Source organism: Rhipicephalus sanguineus, chromosome 7 (genome assembly GCF_013339695.2).
Source record: "Rhipicephalus sanguineus isolate Rsan-2018 chromosome 7, BIME_Rsan_1.4, whole genome shotgun sequence".
NCBI lineage: Eukaryota > Metazoa > Arthropoda > Arachnida > Ixodida > Ixodidae > Rhipicephalus > Rhipicephalus sanguineus.
In genome coordinates, this window is record NC_051182.1 from 3277261 (window position 1) to 3291523 (window position 14263).

At 48.6% G+C, this 14263-nt stretch overlaps 1 long non-coding RNA gene across 1 annotated transcript in view; it reads left to right on the forward strand.

The window, feature by feature from the left end:
• Positions 1-13911, forward strand: part of LOC119400603 (uncharacterized) — a 30836-nt gene extending 16925 nt beyond the window's left edge. Inside the window, exon 4 of the long non-coding RNA XR_005185111.2 lies at positions 13630-13911. This is a non-coding gene — a long non-coding RNA (uncharacterized LOC119400603). The remainder of the gene's footprint in view (positions 1-13629) is intronic.
• The last annotated feature ends 352 nt before the right edge of the window (positions 13912-14263 follow it).

Here is a 14263-nt window from a genome sequence, read left to right on the forward strand (position 1 = left end):
TTCATTGTGCCGTGATATTTGCTTGTGTTGTGATGTGCATTGTGCTAGCCTGGACATTGTGTTCTGGAGATAGCAGTGTATGTTGTGTTGCCAGTCAGGCTGTTAATGTTGTTGTTTTTCAAATAGCTACATGTTAAATAAAATATTGTTACTGTGGAGGCATTTTCCCTTTGATATTCGATATTCGATTCGATATTCGAAGGTGGATATTCGTATTCGATTCGTATTCGAAAAATTTGATATTCGCACACCCCTACTTAAAACCGTATAAGATAGCCACCGTACGATCGGTGTCCAAGCCTGTTGGTTAAAATGAAAGCTTCTGATGCATCTTGGATGGCTTAGATGTACTAGTTAAATCCCAAGATGGCAGAGTGCAACACGTTCAGCCACTTGGGAGATTTTTAGGAAAATGAAGTGAAATTATTCACCACAGATAAAACAGGATCCTTCGTCCTCCTTGCAGGAAGGGCAATTCATGGCAAAACTACATCCGCTTTGAGAAGAAGCTTCAAGAAGGTACCCATCGTACCCAAGAAACTTGAAAGTTCAAGGGAAAAAATTGGCCGCGTATCTGCGTGCTACGCTGCAAATGTCGTCTAAAGACGATAGAAGAGGCGCTGCGTGAGATATGGGACGCCATCTGGCAATACGTCGGGAAACATGAGTGCTGTGTTGCGGGCTGGTAGTCCCGGCGCAGCGGCAGGTGAAGACCGGCGGTGACCAACGCGACCGCCGGGGACGCCGGCCAGCCCGAACACGCGGTTTGGCGCGATGCGCCGAAGGAGAAGAAACGTCCGCACTCAATGAGTACTCTCCACAAACTCTCTTATTTACACGTCGCCTGGGTAAAACAGGAATGCCAGAGCGGCGCCCCCTGTCATTCGTACAATGCAATACTGAACCGGAAACGAAACACAACATGAGCTTGTGCAGATGGTACGGAGGAAGACAAGTTTTAGCGCAGTCGCATTTTCAGTGCAGCTTAAGAAACTAGGGTTTTTAAAATTGCGTATCTATGTATTTTCTATTAAAGGAACACACCACCTAATACTTACCTAATGATGTTGCGCCTCAGATATGCGTAATATTTACTTTTTGATCGACAACGTTCACAAGTAGGAACAGCCGTACCAGTTCAAGATGGGTGGGCGGTAAGCAAGTGGTTCAACTTTGGCCGGGTGGCTGAATCGAGTGACGTGCCGACAAACAGAAAGACAGACCAAAATTTCTGCGTTTAAGTTGCCCAAGAAAGACTATCGTCTATAAAAATGTTGCTGTAGATGAACCTTGAGCATTTGTGTAGGACAGTAGACAGCCGTCACGGAAACAACATTGAAGTTTCTCCGTTTTAAAGACCCATACAACAGAACTTGCTTGACGTACCATCGTTTCTGAGAGAAATACTTGGTAGCAAGTTGATCAGGGTCTTTGCAGAGGAACCTAGCAAGGCTCCGTGGAGTTTACCTCTTCAACGTAAGGAGCTGGGAAGAAGGCGTAAGATTTTTACCTGAAGGAAGACCCCAAGCATGCCCATGACTTTGCATTGGCGTTAAGGATTTCTATTATTTCCTTCCGCAAAATCAGCCGATGAAGACTGTCAATGAATGTATCATGGTTAGCGATGAGTCGACGTTCAAAAATCAGAGTGGTATTCCTGTTCGATCATTTCTCGAGCGGTCGATTTTCTATTTGTAGTCCACGTTTATTATTTTGCATGGGAACATCGCGGTTCAAAATTCGCATTGGTTTGGATTGGTTATCAGTAGCCTGAATTCGTAGCGACCTTTTTCTCGGCAGTATTGACCGGGCCCTCGAGAGCATTTTGATTACCACGCGATAAATATTCCTTCGCAAGCAGTTCTAGGAAAGTTACCCACAATCTCGCTGCTTTAAGAAAAAAAAGAAACAAAGCTTACCTTCACCCACTAGGTGTCATTCAGGAATGAAATGCAAGCTTTAGATTTGCAGATGAATTTATTTGCTAGCAGCGCCTCTCAGATCAAGAAGCCAATTTTAAGCTACGCGTCGGCATACTCGAAAATAGTAAGAAGAGGCTTAGCTACAACTAGTTTAGGACCCGCCCTAAAAATTGCTTCCAGCCACCCTGCCTATTAAGCTACTCACAACAGCTTAATCGCCTAGAAAAGGACAGCTTTCCGAAAACCACGCTTGTCTTAATCCGTGAAGAGGTTGTGAAGGAGATAAAAAGGAGGATTGGCATCAACGGCCGACTCAGGCAGAAAGAAGTTTCGCCGAAAGCAATGAATGCGATAGCCACAAATTGGGATGCGCAGAAAGAATAGCAGCTACGCTCTTGCCACGCGCTGCTCAAACACAAAGCGCACGAAAATAGCTCACAGGTATAAGTAGGAGGAGCGCGAACTACAGTTGGTAGTTCGCACTCGTCCCGTGTATACATATGTTTTCTTTTCGTAAGTCCTTCTTTGAGTCTGAGGAGCACGCTGTGTCGACCATGCACAGTCAACTGGCCCCTACTTTCGCTCTTCTAGCTAGCAGCTCACTTCTTTCGCAAACACGGCGACTGCGGTCCCCCCCTCCTCCCCAAGAGATAGGCGAGCGAGCACGGGCGACCACGCACTGTAGGTCAAAGTACAGGGCGAGCCGCGCATACCAATTCCGGCGCAATATGAGCGGGTTGACTGAGACCTTTAAAGCGCGCCCTTTGTGCAATCTCGGGTGATAGTGGACGCCTCCGGCACGTTAAAGCACCTCCGAGCTCTGCGTACCTTTTTAAATTGTGATCACAGCGCAAAGTAAGACACGAGACAGAGAGCAAAGAAGACGAGCGCTGTCTTCGTCTTCGTTCATCTCTGTCTCGTGTCTCACTTTGCGCTGTGATCACAATTTAAAAGGGAATACTAACTAGCCCGTACCCAGACCTTGCTCTGCGTACCGCTAGATTTATGGGTGTATACAAATAGCTCGCTGTTAATGTGCTCCAAAACCCATGTTACGTAGCGCGTCGTGGTGAGGTTCGAATCCCCGGTGACAAACTTCGGAAAATTTTCATCTGAACTACAGCTCTTTGTGGGTTTATATATATATATATATATATATATATATATATATATATATATATATATATATATATATATATATATATATATTGTCATGGGGTCGTGACGTGGACGAAGACCGCAGGCGACGTGTCCCAGATGAAAGTCTTTATATGGCCGAACTTGTGGCCGAGAAACGGAAAGGTAATTTACAGCAATACACACTGTATGCACTGATAGCGGCGAACAGAGCGTCGACCGTCGATCAAATGACAAGCGGTGAAGCGCGTCGACATTTAAACATGTGCCGTCGAATATGCCAGCGTTATCGCTGGCTGTCGTGCAAATTCTAGAATTAGCTCGAGTGTGCGCGTCTTGCGCGCAGTCTTAACAAAACGATCCACAATGATCTCGAAGTTTCTCGAACAATGAGGCGCGGTTCGCGCTGAGCGTTGCTGACAGTCTGTGTGGCCGAAAACCGAATTCAGCAAAACTGATAAAGAAACGCACGTGCCAATGCCCCCCTCTGAAAAAGCATCGTCCCGATGCTTAAAACAGAACACGGGGAGGGGGGGGGGGCCAATACATGCAACAATAGATAACAGGAATAAAGCAAGATAGTACAATAAACAATAAGCAAAAGTACAGTCCTCAGATTAACTAACGCGCGTAATATGGCTTGAGGCGTACGACATGGACGACTTCAGGTCGCGCACGGCGCCGCTGAGAGTTCGTAATGCCGTCAGGGACAACCTCGTAGTCGAGTGCGCCGAGGCGTTGAAATACCCTGTACGGTCCGAAGTATCGTCGAAGAAGCTTATTCCATGTGCCGTCGTCGAAGGTTGTAGCGGCGGCTGTCAGTCGTCTGCTGGTTCTTGATCCGTAGGCAGGCTAGCTGTCGTGCTTCTTAGGCGCGCTGTAGGTAGATGGTCACGTCGATGTTTTTCTCGTCGGTCACGTTTGGTAACATGGCGTCGAGCGTCGTTGCCGGACTCCGTCCGTAGACCAAATTGTATGGTGTCATCTGTGTCGTTTCTTGTACGGCCGTGTTGTACGCGAAGGTCACGTACTGAAGGATGGCGTCCCGTGTCTTGTGTTCGACGTCGACATACATGGCCAGCATGTCGGCGATGGTCTTATTTAGACGCTCGTTGAGGCCATTGGTCCGCGGGTGGTAGGCGGTGGTGCGGCGGCGGCTCGTCTCGCTGTATTTGAAGATCGCCTGAGTTAGGTCCGCAGTAAAGGCGGTACCTCTGTCTGTGATGAGGGCCTCTGGGGCGTCATGACGCAAGATGACGTGCTCCACGAAGAACTTGGCTACCTCGGCGGCACTGCCTTTGGGCAACGCCTTTGTCTCGGCGAAGCGGGTGAGGTAGTCAGTTGCCACGACGATCCACTTGTTTCCGGTATTGGACGTCGGGAACGGCCCCAGTGAGTCCATCCCGATTTGCTGGAACGGCCGTGGAGGTGGCTCGATAGGCTGCAGAAGTCCGGCTGGCCTAGTGGTCGGTGTCTTGCGTCGCTGACAGTCCCGGCAGGTCTTTACGTAACGGGTGACGTCGGCGGAAAGGCGCGGCCAGTAGTACTTTTCCTGTATTCTTGCTAGCGTGCGAGAAACACCCAGGTGTCCAGACGTCGGGTCGTCGTGGAGAGCCTGGAGGACCTCTGGCCGCAATGTCGAGGGTACCACGAGAAGGCAATCGGCTCGAAGCGGTGAGAAGTTCTTTAGGAGAACACAGTTGTGCAAGAAAAACGACGTCAGTCCCCGCGTGAATACCTTCGGAGCAACGGTGGTCCTGCCCTCGAGGTAATCCACAAGGCCCTTCAGCTCCGGGTCGGCTCGCTGTCGTTCGGCGAAGTCGTCGGCACTTATGGCTCCCAAGAAGCTGTCATCATCCGGGTCGCCGGGCGGTGGTGGGTCGACGGGAGCACGAGACAGGCAGTCGGCGTCGGAGTGTTTCCTTCCGGACTTGTACACGACGGTAATGTCAAACTCTTGAAGTCTTAGGCTCCACCGTGCGAGGCGACCTGAAGGGTCCTTCAAGTTAGCTAGCCAACACAAGGCGTTGGTGGGCGAAGCGAGCGCCGCGGCGAAGCGAGCGCGGCGCCTGGCGCATCCCGCGACGGTGCGCGCCAATGACGCCGCGGCGCAACGTGCACTCCGAGCAGCGGACCCCGAAAGGCGAGCCCGAGAAGCGGCGGCGAAGCGAGCGCGGCGCCTGGCAGACCTTGATGGTGCTCGTGCGCGGGAAGCGGCGACCAAGCGGCGCCAGCGGTCTCACATTCAAGGAACCGACGCGCGGTTCGAGCGGGAATTTCTCGCTCATTCGTTTGGCCACAGTTGCGACGTGTGTGATCGACTTTGGTTCGATAATAACCTCACCGCGGTTTCTGTCATCAGGAACGAGATCTTCACCGTACCTCACGTGTTTGCATGATGATTTTATCGGCCGAACTTCTCGGAGGATTAACGGTATCACCCATAACCTCCGGAGCTTCGCCCACCTTACCATCATTCACCTTGTGGATATGCTGTGATTTTTTCTTTGTTAGACATAGTATATTAATGAGAACTAACAGACAATAATGCCAAGGAAAGTACAGGAGATCGTATATGTAATAATTGTGAAGAAAGTAAAGTGGACGAAAAAATAATTTGTCGCTCGGTCACTGCCGGCGGTCTAATCAAAGTATCTGCAATAAAAGCACGTTTGACGAATCCACTATTGCCTTAAAGCCCGGCCAGGTAATCACGTTCTAACAGTGGTCATGCAACTGATGGGGAGCTTACGCAGTTTTTACCTAGTAAGTGGTTTTTTTCCGCTTCGATAGTATCGCGGGTTGAACTGATCCCTGTGCCTTGCCTTTATCGCACATCAATCGAAGAGGGAGGTGCAAGCGCCGTCCTGGCAATGGATGCCAAGGTGCCCTTGTACCACATTGTCCGCGTTGTTCCGGTGCTCTCGCAGGTGGTCGTTTAGGCACCTGCTGGTCTGGCCGACATAAGCCTTTCCACACGTCAGTGGAATCGAATAGACGACTCCCACTGCGCATGCGACGTAACGTGAACTGTGCGCCACAGAGCAAGAGGGAGACTTTGCGCGAGGTGTGTTAACCTGTGTTAACCTGCTTGGATAGTCTCTGCAATTTTTCCGGCACAGAAAAAAACCACCTGAACGCTGGCGGCCTGGCCAATCGTTTTTAACCTGTGCGATACGTCATGCACATACGGTAGTACTACATGCCGGCTCTTTTCGCCGCTGCTGCGCTTTGCAGGCTTGCCGCCTCGCTGCACGATAGTCACCAGCTTTTCTGCCACAGAAACCAGTACGTGCGCAGGATATCCGGCTTTTGTCAGACGCTCTACTTGAAGAGCAAAACTGCGATGTACAGTGTGGGGGCAGGACTTCTTTAGGGCGTTGGCAAGGCAAAGGTTCGCGATGCTCCTCTTAACCGATTTTGATTGGTTTGCCGCTTCTTGGCTCATACATCCAGCAAACATGGGAGGATTCTAACGAAAGCATCAAGTCTATAAACCTCAAGCTGTCATCAGTGGGCAATTCAAATGTTAGAACAAGCAGCTGCAAGCACTCCCAGAAGACGGTCAAAACGTCAGAGGAAATGGTCTGGAAATCTTGGCTTCCGCATTTAGAAAGTACGAAATAATCGTCAACAAAACTGCAAACTTCAAAACTTGACAACAGAGTTGTGAAGGTTATTTGACAAGACACGATCATGATGCGCAAGAGAGATGTCGCTGAGAATGGGCGCCAAACAGGATCCAATACATACTCCACTTTTTTGTAAGTAGTTGTTGTCATTCCATGACACAAATGTTGCCTTCATATAAAAACAGCAATTCTAGCAAGCTGCTATTATGAATTCAGGTGCGCGTTTGAAACGCTGATGAACCGAAGGTGTCTACGGATTCCTGTGCACATTAAAGTAGCTGGTCGTGCGGCAAAGAGTAATACAAGTCCTTAACGTCGACAGACAGTGCCTGGAGCCCTGTGTTAGTTTGCTTGAGAATGTCAATGACATCGTCAGAGTTTGCTTACCAACAAAGGGTCGTCTAACGTTAAGTTGCTAACCTTTTCCTGGAAGAAAAGTGCTACCGACTTTTGCTAGGTCCCACTTTCTGTTACAATAACACGCAGCGGGCAGTCAATTTTGTGGGTTTTCGCTGAGAAGACCATCTCAAGGCTGATCTTTTTGCAACTCTCTATCGCCTTAGAAAGCTTTTGAAATCCTTGGGCACTAGTGAGATTTTTCGCACGATTCTTCAGCTTAACCAGACACGTCTCATCATCCTGGTTGAAAACCGATTGCACGGCCTGTACAGCCTTCGCGTTAAACAATGAACAAGGAAGGACAGCAAAGCCACCTTCTTTGTCGGCCGGCAGTAGCGGCAAGGAATGTGCCTTTAGGTACGCAACAGTGTTTTTGTATTGACAACTCTGTTCGAAGGCTTACGTCTCGATAGCACCTGCACGCCTTCAGCAAAACATCTATCACATTCAGAGTCAGGAGCACGACGAGCGAATTGCCTCACCAGAGTGAGGAGCTCGTGTGGCGTTTCCGAAGGTGCCACCGCGTACTTGGGTCCGAGGCTTAGGGTGCGCTTGACGCTGTCGGGAAGAAAAGCGTCACGAGAACATACACATGATCCTGGTCGCTCGAGACTTCCTTGGTGTGATGGCCCGCAGGTAGCTGAGCGACTGGCGCCACATGAACTCGGCGTTACGGTCTAGGAGGTTTGAGAGTTCACGACAATTCTTTTCTCTAGCTGCTGTGCGTTCGTTGCCGAGAAGTTGTAGGTGCACGGCTTGACGGTAGAGGCAAACCTTTCGAAGCCACTCAGAGCGTAGAATCTTGGAAACCCTTAAACCGTGGCCAACAGAGGGAGTGAAGCCACCAAACAACGGCTTGACTTTGGGAGGAATTATCATGGCGCGGATGCGGTGCGCCAAAGAGCGTGCGCGGCAAACAGCTAAACTGATTAGACTAACGAGAAGAGAAGGGCTTGTGGACGAGAAGAGACATAGGCCCGATGTACTAGAAATGTAGCTTATAGGTGTTGAAGCTTTGGTTTGTTGGTTTGTAATCATACTGGCAAGTTTTCGCAGCGCGCAAACATAGGAAAAACGGACAGAGTAGACAGCAAGAGCACTACCTTTCAACTGACTATATTTCGCAAAGTGGCAAAATATAAATGCGGAAGTTCAATAGCTTTACTAAGTGAATCGAAAACTAAATGTGTGTTGTTCCGTGCCCCGGGGCATTTTAAGAAACGTTGATGACTATGTAACTCTCAAGCCATTACAAATCAAAATAGAGAAACATATTAAGATTCGCGGTGCAATAGTTTCAGAAAATATGTGCCTGAAATGAACATGTGAAAACCTCATTGCCAAAATTAAGCAGAACAGCCGGTGTATTTAGCCGGAGCCGTCACACTTTTCTTGTTAGCAATAAAGGAATATTATATTTCGCGCTGTTCAACTCTCACTTATATTATTGCACACTATAATGGGGAAACACAACATTGTCAACTTAAGCAAATGTTCTTGGTCCAGAAAAAAGCACTTTGTTCATTATGAAGCGTCTGGTTTCTAGAACATACACAACCTTCATTCCACAAACATAAAATTATGAAGAATCAGAACATATACAAACATATACTACTGAGAACATACAAAAAAAGTCCGTTTCACCGCAAAGGCGGAGCAATGAATGCGATAGCAACAAATCGTAGTGTTACACGAAGTGAGGCTGGCAGCTAACTGTTTTTATCCGATCTCGCGTAACTACAAAACGCTGGTGTAAGAGGATACGGCCGCTCCAGGTAGCGATGCTCTCCGCATAGTCACTTCGCGTTGAGAGCGCAGCACGTATAAGGGTATACGAGCCGCCCACTGCGATGGCTCTCGCGATAGCGCGAGCGCCAGCAGTCGCGAAAACGCCCTTAGATTCAAAGTTCAAAGTTGCTCCTCGCGCGATGCCCCCCCCCCCCCCCCCCTCGTGCCTTCGCGTCTTTTTTCATGCTCGTTAAAGATGGATGGGGCGTTTCCTGTCTGCTTCGACGGCAGGCCTCTCGAGCGGGGTGATGTTATCGCATGCACTGTTCGAGCGACGGAAACAGGACCGCTCGTTTGACCTGTGCTTCGGCCGCGTTCGTCACCCCCGCTCGTGCGCTTTTAGCCGCGGTAGAACATAAGATGCGCGGGGGGATTTTATCGATTTGGACTTCATACCGGAAGGACATGACAGTGACGGCGACGGCAACGGCGACGGCAAAAACCCGTTGAGACTGTCTGTATAATTGCTATCGCAATAAAATGCCACATTAGAAAGAACAGAGCTATTTGAAGCCATAGCAAGTCTTCGAGCAAATATCGTATCCTTTCAGGTATCACCTACCATACCACGTTATTTTCTCGCGTACCCATTATGGGAAAGAAAAACTTGATTATGTAGTCGCAACCTTCCTAAATAAACTAAACCAAAAAATTTTCACGTTCTTAACGACTAACCCAACCTTACTAGATCTCTTTATGTAAATGTATCGAAACGACTCATGTCTGTATATTTACAGTAGCCGGTTTTACTCAAGTGATTCTAAACCACACATTGATGGTTTTTAGATGCGAAGCAGCTTTTGCGCTGGGCTTCGTCCGTAGTTCCATTGGCGACCGTCCGCTTTCTAAAACCTACCTTAGCCATCTGTAACGTATAGAGCGCGCGCTCGCGCGAACGAGAAGTCTTTCGTCTTGTTCTTCGACCGCCTTGATGATGATACGTGCAGAGCAATTTGGGGGTCGGGCTGCCGTATGCTGTCCTAGCTTGGCGTAACGCACACAAAACCACGTGTGCTGGCACGCGCTAGCGTGTTCGGGCCTGTCTAAGGGGCTGGGTAAGACGCTGGGGCATCTCCCCCTTACACCCTCTCAGCAATCACGTGATGGCGTCGGTGAACGACATTCTGCAGACGCGTGATGAACCCGCGTGCCGTGCTTCAACAAGTGTTTGGGACGAGTAACAGCAACAGCAACTACAGTGAATTCATGGTGTGCTCCACATGCAAGCACGCGTTAATATCGTGCAAGGTGCCCATGATGAACGGAACTTAAAGTCAACCCACGCACTGCTTCGCATCCCCGCATGGTTCCCTTTAGTGGGAGATGGTGTAATTTTTTTCATTACAACACTGTATAATATATAACTAGTTTTGGTAATAGCATTGTATATACTGTCGCTGTATAAACTTGCTTAGATGTTTCGTCCTGTCAGGGCTGCTTTACGGGTGACCAGAGCTCAGTCAAGCTGCGCAAGCGCAGCTTTTTTCTCTGGTCTCTTAATTTCGGAGTGACAATGCGCTGAATTGTCTGAATCGAAAATAAAGTATGGCTTGATCGATTGATTGAATCAATATTATATTGGTGTCTCACTAAAGGTGGAAGAAGGAGGCGGCCATGTCGTCGGTCAATATTGTTTACCATCGCCACACCGGCTGTTCCAGACAATAGCGTACTCTGGTAGTTCAACTTATCAACAGCGTCGAGCTTTTTGTCTTTGGGCTCTACCGCCAAAAGTTGCGCCTAAATTCGGTGCCACTATTGCCGACTACCGTTGAATTCCTTAAGTTCTAACTACGGAAGTCTCGACCTGACATTGACGGAAGGTTGGCTGCTCGTTTCGGTTCGAGGCTTGCAACGCACAGTCGGCCTAAATCTCGAACCAACATTTTGGTGTCAAAGTGACCATCTTGTGTCCGTATCTGCTCGAGCCTATCATCTCACTTTCTATTAGATCCTTAGGCGTCTCGTCTAATGCGATCTGACCGGTTTTCGGCATCTGTGTATAGACCACGTTAATGCGGTCTAGTAAAACACTGGGACGGTGAGAGCTATTATTCTTGCAGAAGGCCCTCCTCCTCTCGTACGATGTCACCGAGTTGAGGGTGTAGGCACCGGAGTCGTGAAACTAACCGTTTTATGGGTCAATAGGCAGCCGGGAACACTTCGTCAAATACACAAGCATGGTGGGCGTACTATGATCCGATGAGGTTAACGTCGTTTAGAAGATCCCGCGGGCTTTCGACACCATGTGGTGTATCTTGGCCTGCGCCAGCTACCAGTGTGTCCTGTTCCACAAAAAAGGCACATCCGAAAGGTTCTCTCTTTTTCTAATAAACAGCGATAAAAAATGAAAAATGGCTTATGAGGAAAGAAAACGGTGATGATGAAGTCTACTAGGCGGATGAGTACGAAGTTCCAACAACCCACATAACCTGAGTATAATATTGCTGACGTCTTGGGCAGGGAATCTTTTTTACAAAATAATGTAATGTCAAGCGAGCGAGAATGCAGCCGAAAAGGCGCGATGCTTTGCTCCAGAGAACAAGTGTCGGTAGACAACGCCTTCCTCAAGCTCTGTTTCGTAACCACCATTATTGAAGAAAGGCAGGATCGCTGTGGCACTCAGCGTCTAGACGACGTCTCACACGATCTCTTACCTAACTATCCTCGAATTTCTACAAGGTATTGGTTGCAAAAGAAGTATGTTTCGTACTTCCTTACCTTCCAACGCGACAGGAAGGTAACTGCTGGTCTGAGCAGTGCTCGGTGTGACTTCTTTGCAACGCCCAATGGAGGGACTGCACAGTGCTCGATCTTGTCACCGCTTCTTATCAACGACGGGATGAGGCGATTGGCCCTAGAACTCGAATAAGAATCAGACTTCGGGTGTAAAATCTATGCCGATGAAATCATCTTCGCAGTGCGCCAAATATTAAATGGAGAGAAACAAGACCAGTTACAGGAGACCATACGCAAGATAGCAACTTTCACTAAGCAAGCTAGTATGACCGATGCACCGTGAAAAAATAAGTGTTTACAGAGTACGCAGCAAGCCTCAGAAGGAAGCTGGGTGCCTGACATGAAATACGGCCACTGGCGAAGTCGGATGAAATTATGCGATGTTTTGGAACCACGTATGGGTCACTTGTTCACTCAGCTGGACTCGAAGTCCTTCTCCGACTTTCAGTCAAGCTTAATGAACAAGGAACTGAAGGGGAGGGAGGCTGCGTCACTCGAGCAGCAAGTGCAAACTTTGCTCATAAAGGCGCGGTGGCGAGCGTTACCTCGAGAGACATAAGGAGACGGCTTGTAACCTCGCTGTGCTCTTACCGCTTATTTTGCGTTGAGAGCACAGACAGCACGACAACGCTTCGCTTCCTGGAACAGCCACGTTCCCTTGAGCCAGTGTATTCAGTTGTGCGAGATCGGATCAAAACGAGTTAGCTGCTAGGCTTGCGCCATATGACATTCCAATTTGTTGCTATCGCCTTCATTGCTTCACACTTGCGGCGAAGGAGATTTTTTTCACGCAATTGCGTCTATGGTCCTATGCTATCCCTCTGCTTAAATTTCTTGATTTGCGTTGCACAATAAGTGTTCACGTGCCTTGAACTGCACGTATAGCATGGTGCGCTAGCCAGCGCACCCGTTCATTTTCTGGTATGCACAGTACCCCGGCATCCACGGCAAGTGGAGGTCATGTTCTTATTCTCCAGACGACACAGGCGTATACGGAGCTCCAGCACAGTAGGAGAGGCTGTGCGGGTGTAATTTGTAAGTGAGACAGACATATTAGCAGCGCCTAAATATAATTTGTAGTGACACTTGATATCCCTTCGAAACTTGTGAGTGGTGTACATGGATTGTTTGGCAAACTCGTTCGATTGCATAGCGTTCTGCTGTGATGTGCGAACGACGTGGATAATGAGATGGAACTTACTTCCCCCTTCGGTCATTTCCAAATTTGTCCGCGCCGTTGTGAATATTGACTGTTCTTCTTGTCGGATGGACTGTACCTGCGTAAAGTACTTGACAGCTTCTTTGGGTTGTGTATTTCTCGTGGCTTCGGGCGTGGGCTTGCTTCGTTGCCAAGTGTTCGTGACCCGCACTCTTCGATAGAGGCTTGGAATCTGCAATTTTTATGTGCTCCCAAGGTGGAGACATGTGCGGGAAGGTTAGTTATGTGATGCCCAATTTTGGCAAGAGAGGCTCTGCCTGGATACGTCGACTTCAGCGAGGTAGTGTGTGTCAGATCCTGCGTGGACATCAGGCGAACGATGTCTCCCAAGGGCAATACATTTTCACTACGGAAAGGGGTGTGTACTTCTGCAGTGCTCTGATTACTCTCCTGGCCTCGTTATTGTGGCGCTCCAGAGTGCGCAAATGTGCTCGAGTGACCTAGTGGAAGGTCATTTCATGCAGGATAAGGGACTGTAAGAAAGCATGCAGATAGTGCTTCATTGCGACGTGGCAAGAACGCCTTCTATTCTCGTTGGTATAAGGACTTTTCAGCGGAGACCAGTCATTGTCTTTACCACGGAAACTGTTGAAAAGCGGGGACAAGGAAAGCACACGCACATGCGTAGACTGGCAACTTGTGCGTGTGCATTTCTTGTCCCCGTTCTTGGCGCAGTTTCCCTCGTTATTGATTATTAACTTGCCCAGCGCTCAGTTCTTTGCCGTCATTGTGGTCACCAGGAAATAGTTGAATAGCGAATGCCACTAGGCAACAACTCATTTTTCATTTGCAGTGCCTCATCTCAACCGCCCTGCATACCAGTCCTGCCGATGAAGCTCAAGACTTGGCATGCCTCCTCGTAAGACTGCCAGCTACAGTTATTGGGAGCCCGGCATATCACACATTGGAACCATTTGTTGATGCAATCTCTCAGGCTTTCAACATAGATTGCAGTTCCACTGTGTTCTGCTGAGATTCGCGATACTCACTTGTTATCCTCTGCGAAGCTCGAGAAACCTACATACAAGAACACGAGATCTTCACAATATGTACTAATGCGTTATCAACAATATACACTTCACAAACATTAAGAAGAGTGAAATGAAAGCGCAAAATTAGGGAAATTAAAACGCCAGATGCTTATACAAGTGCTTCGGCAACTTCAGATGTTTATGCAAGGCGCAAGTAAGGACTCCTTCACTGACACTAAATCATCTCGAGAGTAGTCAATAAAATTTCTCCAAACTTCGCTCTGCGTTCTTTCTTTCTGTGCATTGTGCACGCAGGCAGCACACAACGTCGGGCCGAAATTGGTTTTACGGCGGCTCTGCTAGGCCCAATGTCGGCCCAGTAGTTGTCGGCAGTGAGCCATTATTGGCTGAGCCGTTGAATTTGGCTCGCAATACAGGGCCGGTTTCACCACCGTT